At 47.2% G+C, this 15,768-nt stretch overlaps 1 protein-coding gene across 5 annotated transcripts in view; it reads right to left on the bottom strand.

The window, feature by feature from the left end:
- Positions 1-15,768, bottom strand: part of HDAC4 (histone deacetylase 4) — a 171,378-nt gene that overhangs the window by 150,343 nt on the left and 5,267 nt on the right. Inside the window, exon 1 of one of the 5 annotated variants that reach the window (XM_040068888.2) lies at positions 4,542-4,594. The exons of the other annotated variants lie outside the window; for them this stretch is intronic. The gene's annotated coding sequence lies outside the window, so the exon portion shown is untranslated. Of the gene's footprint in view, positions 1-4,541; positions 4,595-15,768 lie in introns of those variants that run through there. 5 annotated transcript variants of the gene reach the window in all.

The following is a 15,768-nucleotide window of genomic DNA, read 5'->3' as shown; positions in this document are numbered from 1 at the left end:
TTGGGGCTTCAGAGCTGAGTCGGCCGGGTTTCTCCAGGACCAGGAGCTCTGATGCCCCAGCTCTGACACAGCAGCAGCACTGCTGCCAGGATCCCTTGGAGCCCTGGGGTGGAACGAGGGGATGCTAGAAGGCCGTCCACATCCTGGATCTCCTCTAGCAGCACTCCAGCACTGTGGGGTTTGCCCTCCAAAAGCCACGGAAAAACCACCGCCACCTTCCAGAAGGCGTCACCGCCGATCCTTCTGCCTGGCACAGATTACAAGGAGATCACTACTTTTCCCCCCAAAATTACCTCCCTCGATGCATTTAGAAGCAAATAGCCCTGAGTTTACACAAACACACTGACCTGAAGGGAGGCACAGCCTCTCTCAGAGCTCTATCGATTAAATCTCTCCTTTGACAACAGATCCTGCACTTTAACCGAGGAGGGGGGGGAGGGAGCTGCCTTTGTTTATAAAATGCTGCCAATACAGGATCCATACATGAAAAGAGGAGGGAAGAAAGAGGCCTCTTAGAGGTGCCTCGAAACAATTCACTGTGACCACAGGGAGATTTACTGTGTCTTTAGAATGATGGAACGGCTTGGTCTGGAAAGGACCTCAAAGCCCACCTCATTCCAAACCCCTGGGCAGGGACACCTTCCACTAGGCTAGGCTGCTTTATTTAGAGCAGAGGCAGTGTGAAACAGCCTCCTGAGCTCACCTCCCCTCTAGGGACCAGAGTTCCCAGCCACCACTTTGCAAGGTGACAAAAAGAATGGCAGCAGTCCCCAGGACCCGCACAGCTCTGTGACAATACCCCCTCAACTCCTGTTTCTCCACTGAAGCAGCATGAAGCTTCACTGGATCTGTCCCAGGAGAGCAGGTTTCACAAGCACTGCCCACAAGTGCTGCTTTTCCTACAGTTCCAGCAATACCCAGACCTCTTCCAGGAAATATATTTGCAAACCTCAAACACCATCAGACATCCCCTTCAAAGAGTTTGGAGCCTCTAAACAGTTTTCTGTCTCCAAGCACACACATTGCGAATAGCAGGTGACACTGTAAAATCTACTATCAGCTTAATGCTCAGCTGTGGCCAGAAGAACAACTGGATTACCATGGAATAGCAAAAAATAAAAATAAAGCAGCAAATTTGCTGCTGTGTTAGCCCAGTTCCTCCAAAACCACACGTATTTTGTGCAGATGTGGACATTCCCCCCACCCCTTTTTCCAAGTATGCAGTGTAAGAGTTTCAGGACAAGAAAAACACCAAATTTCTCATGCAGGTGAAGTAGGTTATAGTAAACCTGCAGCCCAGGCAGAGGCAACTTAAAGATATCAGAGTGATGCAGAATCACGATTAACACGGACAAATCACTGATCATTCCACTTTCCATCTGCTTCTGTTGGAGCCAGAACTTTTTCCCGTACTTTTGCTGGGTAAGAAGCTGAGTGGACCTAGGAGGAAAGGAAGGGTCCACAGTTTGGAAAAAAAGCACAATTTCAAGTGTGGTCTCTGCATTACCTGCTCCTCCTTAGCTGCATTGAAAAACTGTGGCTTGGGGTGCTGGAGAAAGCAAATGTTCTGCTGAATTCCAAAAGCAAATGGACAAGTTTCTTATGAAAGAGGACAAACACCAAGTGCACGAGGCAAGGAAACCCGTGAGACAAGTCACTGTTTGAGAAGTGTCACCACATGCATGTCCTGTTGTGGAAGGCCTCCCAAGGTACATCCTCTTGGATGCTTGGATGGAGAACGTGGTAATTAAGTACTTTTAAACACCTTTAAAAACCTTAGAACCTCACCTGGACTCCAACCTACAGTCACCAAACCAACTCAGCTCTGCGTTGTCCCACAGAGACATGACAGCCCCATCTCACAAAATATAAATTCTGCTCTGTAAAACTTTCCATATATTGCACTGAAATCACATATCAGATTCATTCCAGTTTCCACACCTGCACTCAGTAACTTAAGGGAAATACTGGCAAGTGGAAGTGTTGACACAAAACTCAGGAATCCTATTGGAAGGGGGACAGGGAGCACAAGCCGTTTGAGCACTGAAGCCTTCGCTACAGTCAGAACCATGTAAGTCACAATTAAACAGGAAACCCAGCCTAAGGCAGCTGTTACCAACGGCTCCTCTCCAAGGGAGCACCGATACAAACATGCCTGGGTGAGGAGGATCCCAAGTGACCAGTCCAGCCCCCTCTGCCAGGACACCCCATCTTTGCCAAACGCCTTGCTCCCCTGCAGCACCAGAGGTGCCTGCCTTTGAGATCAAAGGCTCAGCACGGTGATTCAAACACACGGAGCACCTCAGAAACACGGCAGCACTTCAAGGAATCAGCCCCCCCGTGCATTTGCTTAGCAAATGCTGACATTTCCCCGCCACCCAGGCCCTCTCATGACAGCCCAGAGCCGAACAAACATTGTGCTTCCACCCCTCCCTGAAACTTCCACTCTCCAGCTCACACACACGGTGAAGTTTTGCTGCTCACACCAAGCACTGCAACCTCGTGACAGGTTCTGTATGGTGGAACTGTCAGAGATACCATCTCTGAGCACGTCTCTCCTATGTGTGTGTGTGTGTACACACACCAAGAGTCCAGGACTAACCCACACCTGCTCTGAACTTCCCCAATTCATCGAGAGCTGCAGTGCCTTCCTGGAACAGTCCCTGGGAGCAATCCTGCCATTATTCCGTAAGCAAGTCCCTGCAGCGTAAGAAGGGCTACACATGCACTGAAGTCAACGTCAGAAACAAAACAAACAACAGCCACAAATGGCAAGACACTGTTAACTAATTATGAGCTGCTTCATTAACACGGAACTAGTCCACAGCTATGGAAGGGTGGCAAACCTAGGTGGAAATAATTAATCTGATTACATGAAACAAATTCTCTGCGAAAACAATCAAGGAAAATGCTTTCTACAGTTTCCCATCCTTTTGCTTCTTATTGTCAAGGAATGCTCCACAACTGATTTACAGGGCACACAGATTCCCTGAGTAAAGCTGCTTTTCCCAGGCTCTTTTCAGTTGTGTCTCAAAGTCAGGTGTTCAGACCGACCTCTGATGGCAGTGCTGCACTTCACCTCTGGAAATCCAAGACACCAGCCCAAACTGAAAACATGGTACCTCAGTGGAAGTGAAGACACCCTTTGCCCATTTCTATGTTAAATTAACACAAAACTGACATTATTGAGCTCACCCCCACAGTATTTTCCTCACTAAGTTTCAAACTGAGGAAATCCTTCATGGTACCTTGCACAGATGCTTTTGCAAATCACCACCCTGACCAGCACTTAAAGCTGCTCTGCAAACCAAAGGTACCTCCACAGCCTAGAAAGAAAAATCTTCTGGTGGACACCCAAAACCACAGAAGTTTCATGCCCTTTCTCCTTCCTTGCTATGAATACATGGGAGCATCTATACAATTTCTACTTCCACAGATTTCACAGCAATACCACTGGGCATATCTCTCATCAGTTTTTAGACCTCGACAAGTAATGATGTCGAAACCACTGCAGATATTCCAAATACACAGAGAAGAATACTTTGGGAACAACCAAGTGCATGAGGAGTGAACTTAAATCCTACAAAGCGCCACCCAAGACCCTCAACAAAAGATCCTGAGCAAATCTGGAAATACCACCTCATGTTCACTCCATAGGAGCTCCAATTTAAAGTGGCCAACAGCTTGGAATTTTTTTTTTTTTTTTTGAGTCAAGCAGGAAGAGCTGCAGATTCAGAAACGCAAGCAACTGTTTGAAACCTGGGACTGTGCGAATCTGCAGGAATACAGAGCCCTCCTTGACTAGCAAGACTCTGGCAGAGGGTCTGAAAGAGCAGGATGCTTCTGAGCTCAATCCAGTTTCTCAGCAAGAGCAGCAAGAACAAGCAGTCTCACAGATGGATCCGCGTGGGAGGGAGAAAGGATAAAAGTCTGCCTCGGGAGCCTGTTCCAGCTGCTACCGGAGCCTCACAGGACTCGGCACAAATTGGGCAGAGCTACCTATAAAAATCTACTGTCTTGGCTTTTTCTGAGGCCCTCTTCTTTCCCAGTTCCATGTTTTTCCTCCATCCTACTATTTCCACGTTCAAAGGAGTCCAAAATCAGATAGCTGAAAGTAGTGCTTGACAGAAGGTAAATGCAGACTGGGAGTTTATCCCATTTCTTCATCCCTGTCTTGCAGATCACCCTCAGTACACACACTGAGAAGCAGAAAAATCAAAGCTCCTTTTAAGTGCTTGACTGAGAAGTGATTAAAAATGGAATCTTCAAGGCCAGGTTGGAACCTGAACCAGTGAGGGGCAGCCCTGCCCATGGCAGGGGGCTAGAACTAGATGGTCTTTCAGGTCCCTTCTGACCCAAACCTTTCTGTAACTCCATAACTCCGTATTATTTTTAGCCAGAATCCCCTCAACAACATTTTCAGTGCCAGGAAGAGGCTGTGTGGTTGGCAGATAGGGAGCTCACCTCGCTGAAAGTAATTCTTTACCTGAGGTTGTTTTTCAGCTCCTCAGGTAGGCAAAAACAGAGAGAAAAACATTTACCTTTTCTCTTCACGTACTTGAGCTGTTCCTGCCACATTTGAACTTCTTGTTCCTTCTGACAAAGAATCAGAATTACTGGTCACTGGCTGTGCCTAACCCATCTGGTCTCCCAGCATAAAATAGCTGAGTACATGTGTCATCAATCACTGTTAATTACTTCATTAACTTGGAAAAAGAATATTGACTTTTTTTAAAGAACAAACATTGTTTAAGGTCAGCCTGATTTTTTTTTTTTTTTTTTTTAATTGAATGCTATCTGATTACCAAGAGAAAATAATCTGGTCTGAACACTCAAGCAAGCCTGCCACACAACTTGTGCAGTTCTTTTGTCTGGTGAGACATTTCCTCTTTTTCTGGAAGGGCCAGTTTGATCCAGAAGCTTCACGCTGCTCTCCAGCGCCCCATGTTAACCTTGCTGCCATTCCTACCTACTGCCCCCGTGGCTTTGGAAGTCCTGACCTTTGGCATGCTCTGGGAAAGAAACATGCCCCAAGGTCTCCACAAACACGTTGCATCACTGCAGAGTGGACATTTAGCCCTCTGCTGTTGGCCTGTGCAAAACAGCGGCACAGACACGGAGCACAGCACCCTGTGCCTTCTCATCTGCAGCATGGCCGCTGGCAGCACGTCAAACCAGCCAGGAGCCACACGGTACCAAGCAAAGGCTCCCCTGCTCCAGAGGCACCTGGATCACAGGCTGGGGATCACCTTGTGTCCCCAGCACGAGCTCACCTTCCTTCCAGGCAGCGGGGTCCCTCTCCACGCCTGCACATGGAGCCTCATCCAGCCACTCTCTCTGGAAGAGCCACTTTCACTCAGTGTTTATTACATTTTTTCATGCCTCAGTTACTGGCTCAAACACTGTCCACCTCCAAAAAGCTATTTTGTTTGAGGACATCTGGTGTCACTCCTGTCCCCAGTATCCCCTAACTCCACCCCCCTGACCTAGGCTGTGCTTCCCAACCCACAGTGCAGGAATGTGTGCAGAGCTCAGGCGAGCACCCTCAACCTTGGCTGATGCCCAGCTCATTGGGTACAGCACACCTTCACCCACAAAAGTTTTGGGATCCCAGCACAGGCTCCAAAGTTTACATTTCTGAATGTTTTATTCCTCCTGTCTGGCACTGAATGCCAGTAATGATACCAAAACACTGCCCTTCCCACAGCCACCCAAGTAGCCAGATCCCAGTCCCAATGAACTGCATGGGATTGTGGAATCACAGAACTTGGGTTGGAAGGGACCTCAAAGAGCATCTAATCCCAACCCCAATGTGCGGTGCCACTCTGCCACTCATCTTAAAGGGCCTGTTTTCCTACAGCCAATAAAAATGTCTTACAGCCTATGAGTACATTGTGCACTTGCGTATCTTACTCAAAGGATCTTTACCTAAATCCAAATTTTACATACGAGCATGAAGGATAACGCACCAAACAGAAAGCAAGAACTCACAACTTTGCCTTTAAAGTGCAATATAATTTGCTTTTGTTTGTTGGGAAAACCTCTCACCACTCACAGCGTCCCTCTGCTGACAGGACCATCCCTCAGGACACAGGGCAGGCCTGGGCATCCTATTCAGTCCCCAGCTCCTCTGCCAAAGCTGCTGAGACTCCAAGCCCCAGACTGCTGATAACTGAATGAGCAGGAATCCCCAAGGGAAACTGAAATATATGGCTTTGTATTCATGGGGGTTCCATGATTTCCAGTTCTAAATCACAATGAACGTTTTCCAGCCACATCCACGACCAGGATAGAAAACCGAGTCAGTCACCACAAACCTGTAGGTTCCTCTGTTGTACCCTTCTGAACAGGGTTACATTTGTCATGATCAGCATCACATTTTAATGAAAACTAGAATCTTCAGGGAAATATTTCAGTCTTAAAAGCTGACAAGCAAGAAAAGCAAGGAAGGAACAACTGGCACATCTCAGACTCCAAGTTTCAGGTTGCTTATCTTTATAATACCATCAAAACCCTTTAAAGAAGTACCTGCAGGTTACCTTGACGGACAAAGGCCAGCAAACTTTTGGGAACTTACTTCCCAGCTGTTGCTCCCAACATCACAGTGGCTCTTCAACTCAGTGTGAAGGAAGGGTTTCATTTACTTTAGGATCTACATTTTATATGGGCCATTTCGCCTGTTTGCACAATGTGAACACAGCAAGGCAAACTGGAATTGTTCTTGGAAATAAGAACACTGGACTGCAAAGCAGCTGGAGCACCTCTGCAGGTGGGGCCGAGGGACAGAATCTCCCCTTCCCCGCATGTCAGTTCTCTGGATGCAGCCCAGGACTTGGGGGTTTGGGATTTCTGGGCTGCAGAGCACTTTGCTGGGTCATGCTGGGATTCTCACCCACCAACACCTCCAAGCCCTTTACGGCTTTTCACACGAAACAGCACAGACAGAATACTCCTCCCAGCAACTCACTCGTGTTTCAGGGTGGGAATGAAGCTAAGTAATTTACACCTGTGTGTGTCCCTCTTCAGCCTTTTAAAGCATCAAAGCCCAACCTTCAGGGGTCTTTTATTTGCTTTCCCCGAGCTTGGGTTTTGCATCTTTGCACGCTCCTAAATCTCCTCCTGTAATTTCTGGCTAACAGCTCCAGCTTCCACACCAGGAAGAATCGCTCAGCTTTCAAGATAAGCTGCCATTAGTCACCAAAGCTCTGCTCTGCAGGATCTCCTCTCACCTTATCCACCTTATCACCTGATGCTTGGGATACTCTGAATAAATGAACAGGAAAAAATACAAGGTGAAAACAAAACAAATCCAAAGATTCTGCATGTAAGCATTAATCTGTATCCATCTTGTATCTGACAGGAGGTTATACTGAGGTGGGGTTGGTCTTTTCCCCCTGCTAACAAGTGACAGGACAGGAGGAAACAGCCTCAGGTTGTGCCAGGGGAGGTTAATGCTGGGATACTTAGACAAATTTCTGTGTGGAGAGAGCTGTCAGTCCCTGGGCAGCAGTGGAGTCCCCATCCCTGGAGGGATTTAAAAGCCATGTGGATGTGGCACTTGGGGATATGGGTTAGCAGCATTGCTGGCGGAACTGTTGGATTTGATGATCTTACAGAACTTTTCCAACCTAAATGATTCTGTGTTTCTATGAGCGTGATTAATAAGTTACATTATGGCAGAGGGGAAAAAAACGGCCTGAGAGCCAATGCCTGCAGCCACCTCCAGCCCTCTCCTGAGGGAAACCATGCACAGCCTCAGCACACTCTGACAGACAAACACCTCCTCAGGACGTCAGGCGGCTGAAAATTTACATTTCAGCACTAGTTTTACATTCAAGCAAAGCTCGGGGCCACTGCAAAGAAAACAGGAGTCCCATTACCTCAGAGCACTCGGCATGCAAAGCACACTCCAAGGCTGGGGCGGGGGAAGGAGATTGCAGGAATTTTTTCCTGAAATGGAATGGGGAGATAAGATCGAGTGAAAAGGAGCAGAGGCCGATGACATATCTAGACTCCCAGAAGCCAGAAAAAATGCAAACGGGCTGCCATTTCTGCCAGTAACACTCAGAACCAACTTTGATTCTGCTAAAATATATCACATTAAACAAGGGAGATAAGCCTGGCACTGAACCCACACAGAGCAGCTCCCTTTGACCAGGACAGCTTTACTTCTCACTCCAGGAAATCCTGAACAAAGCTTTCAATTCAAAGAGTCTCCACTCTGACTATCACGGTGTTTAGGAATAACTTTGGCCATTTACCTTTCAGCAGTCTGATTTGCAAGTGCTATTAAAAACTCTACATAAAGCCATAAACCACCCTGGCAAAGCTGCCCCCATCCAGTCCCAGTCACAAACCCTTCCCCAAACCAGGAAAGGGCTTGCTGCCCCACAGCCACAAACAGCAAATTTCACACGAGATGTCAGAGAGGAGAAAAGAAAGGGTGTATTGAATGCGCGTCCCTGGAGACAGAGATTACAGAGCAAGAACTGAAGCTGATGTGACCTGATAGCAATGATAAACTCTGGAGATGATAGAGGCATTCCCTGGAATTTAATCCATCTGTTGTCCTTGGGGTTTGGACAGACACACCAGACAGAAATATGGATGCATGAAAATATTAAATACAGGCGTGATTTGGTTTCACATACATGAAGTGAAATAAATAGATGCATATTCAACCACCAGAGGCAAAGAAAGCATTTCTTATTTTCTCTCCATTTTATCTGCCTGTCACCTCTGAATCAGCGAGATGACCTCAAAGGCCAGCGCTGGCTCTAGTCTGAGACACATATTTTGCACACTGCTAAGCAAGACCAAAAGCAGCTCTGCCCTGCCATGGCTGAACTCAGCCTCAACAAGTGATTCCATTCAGTGAACTGTTCCCTAACAGAGGGAAAACAGTAAAACCTGCACCCCTCCTTGACAGCCCTTGCCTGCTCTTCCGAGACTCCAGCACGCAGGCAAGAGCATCGAGAACTTCAAGCAACAGCCAGCATCAAAAAAATAAGCATAAGAAGCTAGGGAGATGTAAAAAATAAAACCCAGACCTTTGCAGGCTGAATAAGCCTCCCACATGCAGCACAATACAACAGGAACAATTTCCCCAGCAATGCCAGGCATTGCAGGGAGATGAAAGCAGGCTCCAGCTCTTCAGGAGCAGGACCCGCAGGCAGCGGGGAGGCCTCAGGAATTCCCAGGAGCAGGAACCCAGCCCCAAACCTGTGGCAAACACAGCAGAGAGCAATACAACAGGTCGCTGAGGAAGGTTCCCAGTGCTGCAGGGAGGTTATGACAAAGCAGGTTTGCTGGCAGGGAGGAGAAGAAGAGACATGGACAGGGCTGAGGGCCAGCTCCAGGAGAGAAGAGCTGAGGGAAGAGGGAACAGCCCAGCAGCTGGGAAATTCCAGCCCAGGGAACACCTGTGCTCATCTGAGCTCAACCCACGTCCCTTCCATCGCAGGCAGCCCCAGCACCACCCCGGCAGGAGAGCACCAGGACCTGGCCTGAGTCTGCCTCGGTTTCTAAGCCACACTCGCTGGCTGGCTCCAGCATATGCTCAGAATTCCCTTATCCCTATTCTGAGGCTGCCATCATTCCCATTTTTGCTGCCGGTGCTAGGAAGGAGCCTCAGAGCTATATGCTGAGGCCCTGGAATTTAAATATACGATAACACTGTAAATAAGAGGAAACAAATTCCTTAAGGAAAACCTTTTCACATGCCAGATCAGTTCCCAATAGTAACTGCTCAGCTTTGACAAGAGATAAATATTTACAGTCTGAAACAGAGAACACCTTGTGTTGCAATACTGGAATGCAAACCTTGTCAGTCCTGGTATCCTGAAGAGAGGGTTTTGATATTTTAAAGAAAAAAATTAGAAATAAACCCCCAAGCTGAGACTTAGAAGCACACACACACATTATTGTGCTCATTTACCCCACCAAAACAAAAACCTGAAGGTAGTCACACAGAGAAATTGTCAAACATGCTGAATCCAGAACAGATTTTCTCAAAAGGAGACCTCATCCCCCAGGGAATGCAGACAGTTTACAGCAAAAGTCTAAATTATTGCCAAGAATATGCTGCTTTTTCTTTATTTATTTAAATATAGTCCAAGTTGCTCCTCTTAAGACAGTCCTCTAGTGAATGCAGAAACTGAAGATTTTTCCTGCTGGAGCAAAAAGGCAGCAAAGAGGATCAGATGTCCACATCCAGCTCCTTGAATTGGGGCATCCAACACCAGGAATACTCTCGGGAAGAGAAAGCCCAACAGCTAAAGCCTGAGCTATCTCTGAGCTTCCAGCATCACTCCCAGCCTCCGGGATCAGCTCCTTCCAGCTAAGGAAAGAATGTGGGGAATGTCATTCACACTGGCACTGGAAGATCGGGGAATGGGAAGTGTTCAATGGCTGGATAGCCCTGTCCTGGGTAGGGTGATAAGCCTGGTACAAGGAGATGCTCTCATTTCTGCACGGCTCAGGTTGCTGCCATTTTAAACGAAGTAAGCACCCCATCAAACACGAGTGGGTTTTTTTTTTTTGCTGCACCGTCTGTGCAGTTCAGACTCCCAGTTCTGAGAGGACCCGCATGAGGCCAGCCTGGCTGTGCTGCTACAGCAGGATCTCATATCTTGAGGTGCAATTTTCCTCACCCAACTGCTGTTGGGGCTTTTATGGCCCGCTCCCTTTGAAGTGGGGCAGCCCAGTTGCCAGCACGCCGATGGAAGAGTTCAATGTCTACCTGCCACTCTCAGTTCCCTTACTTCCTCCTCCCCTTCCCAGGGAATTATTCCCCCGGGCAGAACTTTCCTGCCTTGGCCTGACTGCTGCTCCACCATCCCATCCCTGCAGTCAGCCAGGCCTTATGTTCTGTGCTCAAGTTCTCCGTTTGCTCCCCTGCTTCCAGCATCCCTGCACAGCAGTTTATTTTTAGACCACCATTTTTAGAGCAAAGCCCAGAAGTAGCACACTTTCAGTGCCAAACAGAATTCAGCTGTGACTCTAACGCTGTCAGCTGACAGGACACTTGGGTTCAGCGCCCACTCAACACTGGTGTGACTCTGTGGCTGCCACCCAGGGCCACTGCTGGCCCCTGGGCTTTCCCAGCTGCACACACCACTGGCCCTGGGCTACCACAGGGGGTGGTGACTCTGCCATGCCCTGGGCAGCTCCTTCCAAAGCCTGGAAGAAATTCCTCCAGATGACTGCCCTAAATGTCTGGACAGAGAACTGTGCTGGCCCAAGAGAGCCCAGAGCCTCCCCCTTGGGTCCACATAAATGTTTGCAATTTGGGGTCACCACTCACAGCCAGCTCAAGGCAAAAGGGAGAACCCTGCTGGCTTTACCAGGTGCTGGATCAAGCCTTTTACCACCAATACAGATCAGGAGAAGTGCCCCAATATACAAAGTGAGGCTCCTGCCCAGCTTTATCATCAGCTTTCTAGGGTCAGAGGTGGTTTTGAAGTTCTAAATACTAATATTTGCTGACTACGGCTTGTTGTTTCAGTGTAATTATGGAATAATAGAATCAGATCCAGCAGGTACCACCACCAACTTCTTCTGCTGACAGAACACAACCTAGTAGAGGCAACAGCAGCAAGAGACACACAGACACTGCAACTGAGACGAACAAGACTGAGCAATCTGTGTAAATCCACCCAAAATCTGCAGTGATGGCTCAGAAAATTGCACAGTAAATGTTTTCTCCTCTCAACAGTTTACAGAATGTTCTCCTGAACAAGATTGCAATGACAAGGCCATCTTCTCCAAGGCAGCCAGTGACAGAGCCACACTTTGCCCTGAAATCACATCAAGCCTTTTTTTCCCCACTGACCCAGAAGTCTCCAGCTTTTCTGCAGGTTTGATAATTTATAACACAAAACCTCAGGTGACTTTTCCCATCACGAGCTGGTGGTTTTTGCAAAGCTTCAAGGAGGAAGTGTTTTTCCTAACGTTAAATATTTCATTCACTGTTATGATTAGGCCCATCCTCTAAGGCTCTATCCAAGACACAGGGAGCAGACAAGGCAGAAGGGATGAACAAGGGGATGAAGAAAAGCCTGACAAGGAGAGGCAAACACAGCCCCCAAGGAAGCATTAGATACCTACCATGTACAATCAGAATAAATACTCCTTTCTAGTCTTCTTCCTCCTCCTTTGATCATGCTTCCAGATCAATATCTTGTGAGAGGCAGTCCTGACCCAAATGTATCCTTCAGCCTCCACCAGGATCTGACAGCAGGTATCAGTTGTGGAAATAAATAAGTAAAGAACATTTCCTCACAACCAAAGCACTGCTATTTGACTCAAATAGGAAATCTGTCCTGGGTAGGAGAAATGTACAACAGAATCCACATGGAGAATAATTTATTTTGGGAGGTTCACATGCATCATCAGGTAGTGAGGAAGAACTGAAATGTAAAATGGACATCACAGTAGCCAGCGTCTGCCCCAGCCCACTGGAAGGACTGGTCACTCAGGACATCCAGCACCAGATCCCAATATACCCAACTCTGTGTGGCCTCTTTGCCTTGCCTCTGCTTCCTCTTCGGTACAGAGCAAGGACAAGACACGAAATTTGAGCATTCTCACCACCCAACACACCTAGGCCCTCCTTGCCCTGCTGAATAAGAGCAGCAGTAGCCCTAAAGCATGGAGAGCTCAGGTGATCTGTGCAGCAATTCCCACCCACAGTAGGGCTCAGTGGCACAGAATTCAGAGGCCGGTTTGCTGACCAACAGCAGAAAGAGCAGTGTCAGACCAGGCTTTCTGCTTTGCACGGGGAGCAAAGACGGGCTGAGCTTTTGCAACAGCGCTACAGAGATCCTGCTCACATTCATGGAATGATGAAGGCTGGAAAAGACCTCTAGGACCATCGAGTCCAACCGTCAACTCAGCCAGATTTGTTTCTCTCCCTGTCCCTGAAGATGCTCCATCAGCACAAACCACACTCAAGCTGCACCATCTCCCTGGGAAGGCAGCAGGAAGCTGCACTTTACTGTGTTCTTGCCCTCTCCAGCTTTAAAAAGGTGCCAGCCCCTTTTTTAAAAGGGGTCATCCCCTCCACCAAGACCTCCACAAGAAACATGTTTCAGTATCCTCTGAGTTATCGCGAAGCACTCGGCGCTCCCTTTTCCCCCAAGCAGGCTGAAGAAGTAAGCCAGGCCTCCTGGCAGGACACACACCCCACCATGCTGCATGAGGTCCAGCTCAGTGTCACCGTCCTGGCGACCTCATTCAAGCCATGCCTGGGACAGGTCCCCTCTCCCGACTCACCCACAGCACTGGGGACAGCAGTTTCCTTTTATTGCAAGTCTCTGCTGGCTGGAGAAAAGACTCTCTTCACTTCAAGAGATGAGCTCCACATATACAGTGCTGGAAAACATAACCCAGCCTGGAGGAAAGCTCAGTTTCACCCATGAATTCTTCTTTCAGGACCACCCTGACAGACTGCCTGCACATAGCTCTTCCCTTTCTGATGCTCCCTGGGATTCTGTGACCTTTGTATCCCTATCTGTCTGCAGCTGGACCCACTGCATCCAAAGTCAAGGCCAACAGCCCATCTTCCATCTCATCCCACCTCTCTCCAAACCAGTGTTCTCAAATAGCTGCTCGCTTCTCCCTCCTCCCTGCCCTGAGCTCCCAAGGCTGAAGCTCACAGACTGTTCCAGTTTGCACAACCCTCGTCATAAAGGTGTGAAAAATGCAATTTTTCTTCACTTATGTGCACATTATTTGAGCAGAGAAGCAAATCTCACCACTCCACATGCACACAAACCTGCAGCAAAAGGCAGACCGTTTTTTTAGCTATCCAGGAGAGCCACCTGTATTGAGGATTTTACCATAATCTACCACAAACAGTAACAAGAACCAGGTAACTGTAGCTCCCGAGGAAGAAAATGTAACATTCCAAATGCTTTGGAAAATACTCCTTTTCTGAGAATTTCTTGGGAACAGCACACACCAGGATTAATTCTTTGTTTCAGGCTCACATTGAGGACCCTTTTCTCGGCAAAGTTTTGTCAACACAACCCCAGAACCAACCCGAGCATTCTTTTCCCTGAGCAAATGCAACATAAGCTGTTGGAGCACATCAGGAAAATCTAGGCAGGAGAAGGATGTGAAGTGACTGGTGACAGCCCAGTTATGAGTAACTGCTATTCCTCAAAGTCGAGTTAACACAAATTCTATCAGCAAACCGATGCTCCCGCACACACGTGACAAATGGAAGTTCATTTTGCATGGAACAAGACACAGTGTACTAATGCTCCTAGAATTTAACTGTAATTAAGTCTCACTGACAGACACCTCATTAAAGCGCCACTTCTCCAGAAAAATTAATAAAGTGACTTATTTCCTACGAGTGAAATATCAGGGTTCTTCACTGCTCATGAAAGATACATGGAGTTCAGTTCAGCTGGATGTCAGTGCTCCCCGGAATGAAGAAGTGACACGTTTAAAAAGACATTTAAAACAACACATTGCTGTGCTGCCAAAACCCAGGCTGAGACACTCAGCCCCCTGCACGTTATTTTATCCTGTGATGGCAAAAAAATAAAGCCCCTAAAATACAATTCTTCTTCCAGCAGATACAGACAGATAGATAAATAGATTAAACAACTGCTTTGTTAGTAGAAAACCAAACGAAATTAAAATAACCTAATTTTGGCCAAACTTTAAAAAAAAAATAAAAAAATTATTCTCAGGACCCAAAGATCCAGTTTTCAAATTGCAACTTTTTGGGGTTTAAATGCTTCTTATGTGAGGAACAAAGGTTCAGCCATTGATGAGGGGGGCAGAGGGCTGAGTGTGCCCAAGACCATGAGCCAACACACATTCCTCTGCACTGGGAGATGGCTCTTTGAGGCACATTTTAATCAAACTTCTCTGAGGTAATGTCCAATACAAAAAGGAGCTAAAAAAAATGAAGCTGATCAAGATGTGCCCAGTAATGAATGCCACAGAAAAGGCCTGGATTTTCAGAGGGGAAGGCCAAGCTCTAATTCCTTGCAAAGGGAAAAGCCACAGAAGCTTTCCAAGAGATTTTAATTTTTTTCTAATTGTTCCCTTTTTCAACATCATTATGCAACCTCCATGTGCTTTCCTGCTTCTCTCCCCCCCTTTAATTCATCCATTCTCCCCCCACCAACTTCTTCTAAATGCTGTGAGGCAGCTCCTTTAAGACAGCCAGAAATACAGTGCAGATTTTCTTCTCCTCCTCCTCTCAGTTTAAACTGCCCAAATCTTTCCGGTGAAGAAGCATTGCCCAAAATCTGCTCACTATTCAAGCAGCCCTGGCAATGACAAGCAGCATTCATGAATCATCTGTTATATATTGCCTTATCAACATGGTCCACTGCAGGAGAAAGTAAACGTGTCCCACTTTGGGCTTGTGCATAACACAATCAAAATGTAAGTGGCATTAATTACAGGAGGGCTCTGAGGAGTCCCTTCATCCAATTTTCAATATAGGCTATATATATATTTATATGTATATATATTTGAGGCAACCTAAATTGAACCAAAATGCTAACAGCCATTTCCTTCCACACCAGACACAGCTTTTACTTCAATGTTTAAAAAGACTATTTATGCCTTTTACTGGTTTCCAATATTGCCACATTTCTAATTATTAAAGCAGACAGCTTTAGTGTTTCTGCTGCTTGTCAGCTTCAGCTATTTGAGGCAAACACACATATTTTTACAGGGTTCTTTCCCCCTAAGCCAGACCTCTAAGCTCAGCAAGTGAGGGGAACCTTGCATCGCTCA

This window comes from Hirundo rustica, chromosome 7 (assembly GCF_015227805.2).
Source record: "Hirundo rustica isolate bHirRus1 chromosome 7, bHirRus1.pri.v3, whole genome shotgun sequence".
In the NCBI taxonomy this organism is placed as follows: domain Eukaryota; kingdom Metazoa; phylum Chordata; class Aves; order Passeriformes; family Hirundinidae; genus Hirundo; species Hirundo rustica.
The sequence above is the reverse complement of the archived record's forward strand: the minus strand, read 5'-3'. Positions and strand labels throughout refer to the sequence as shown.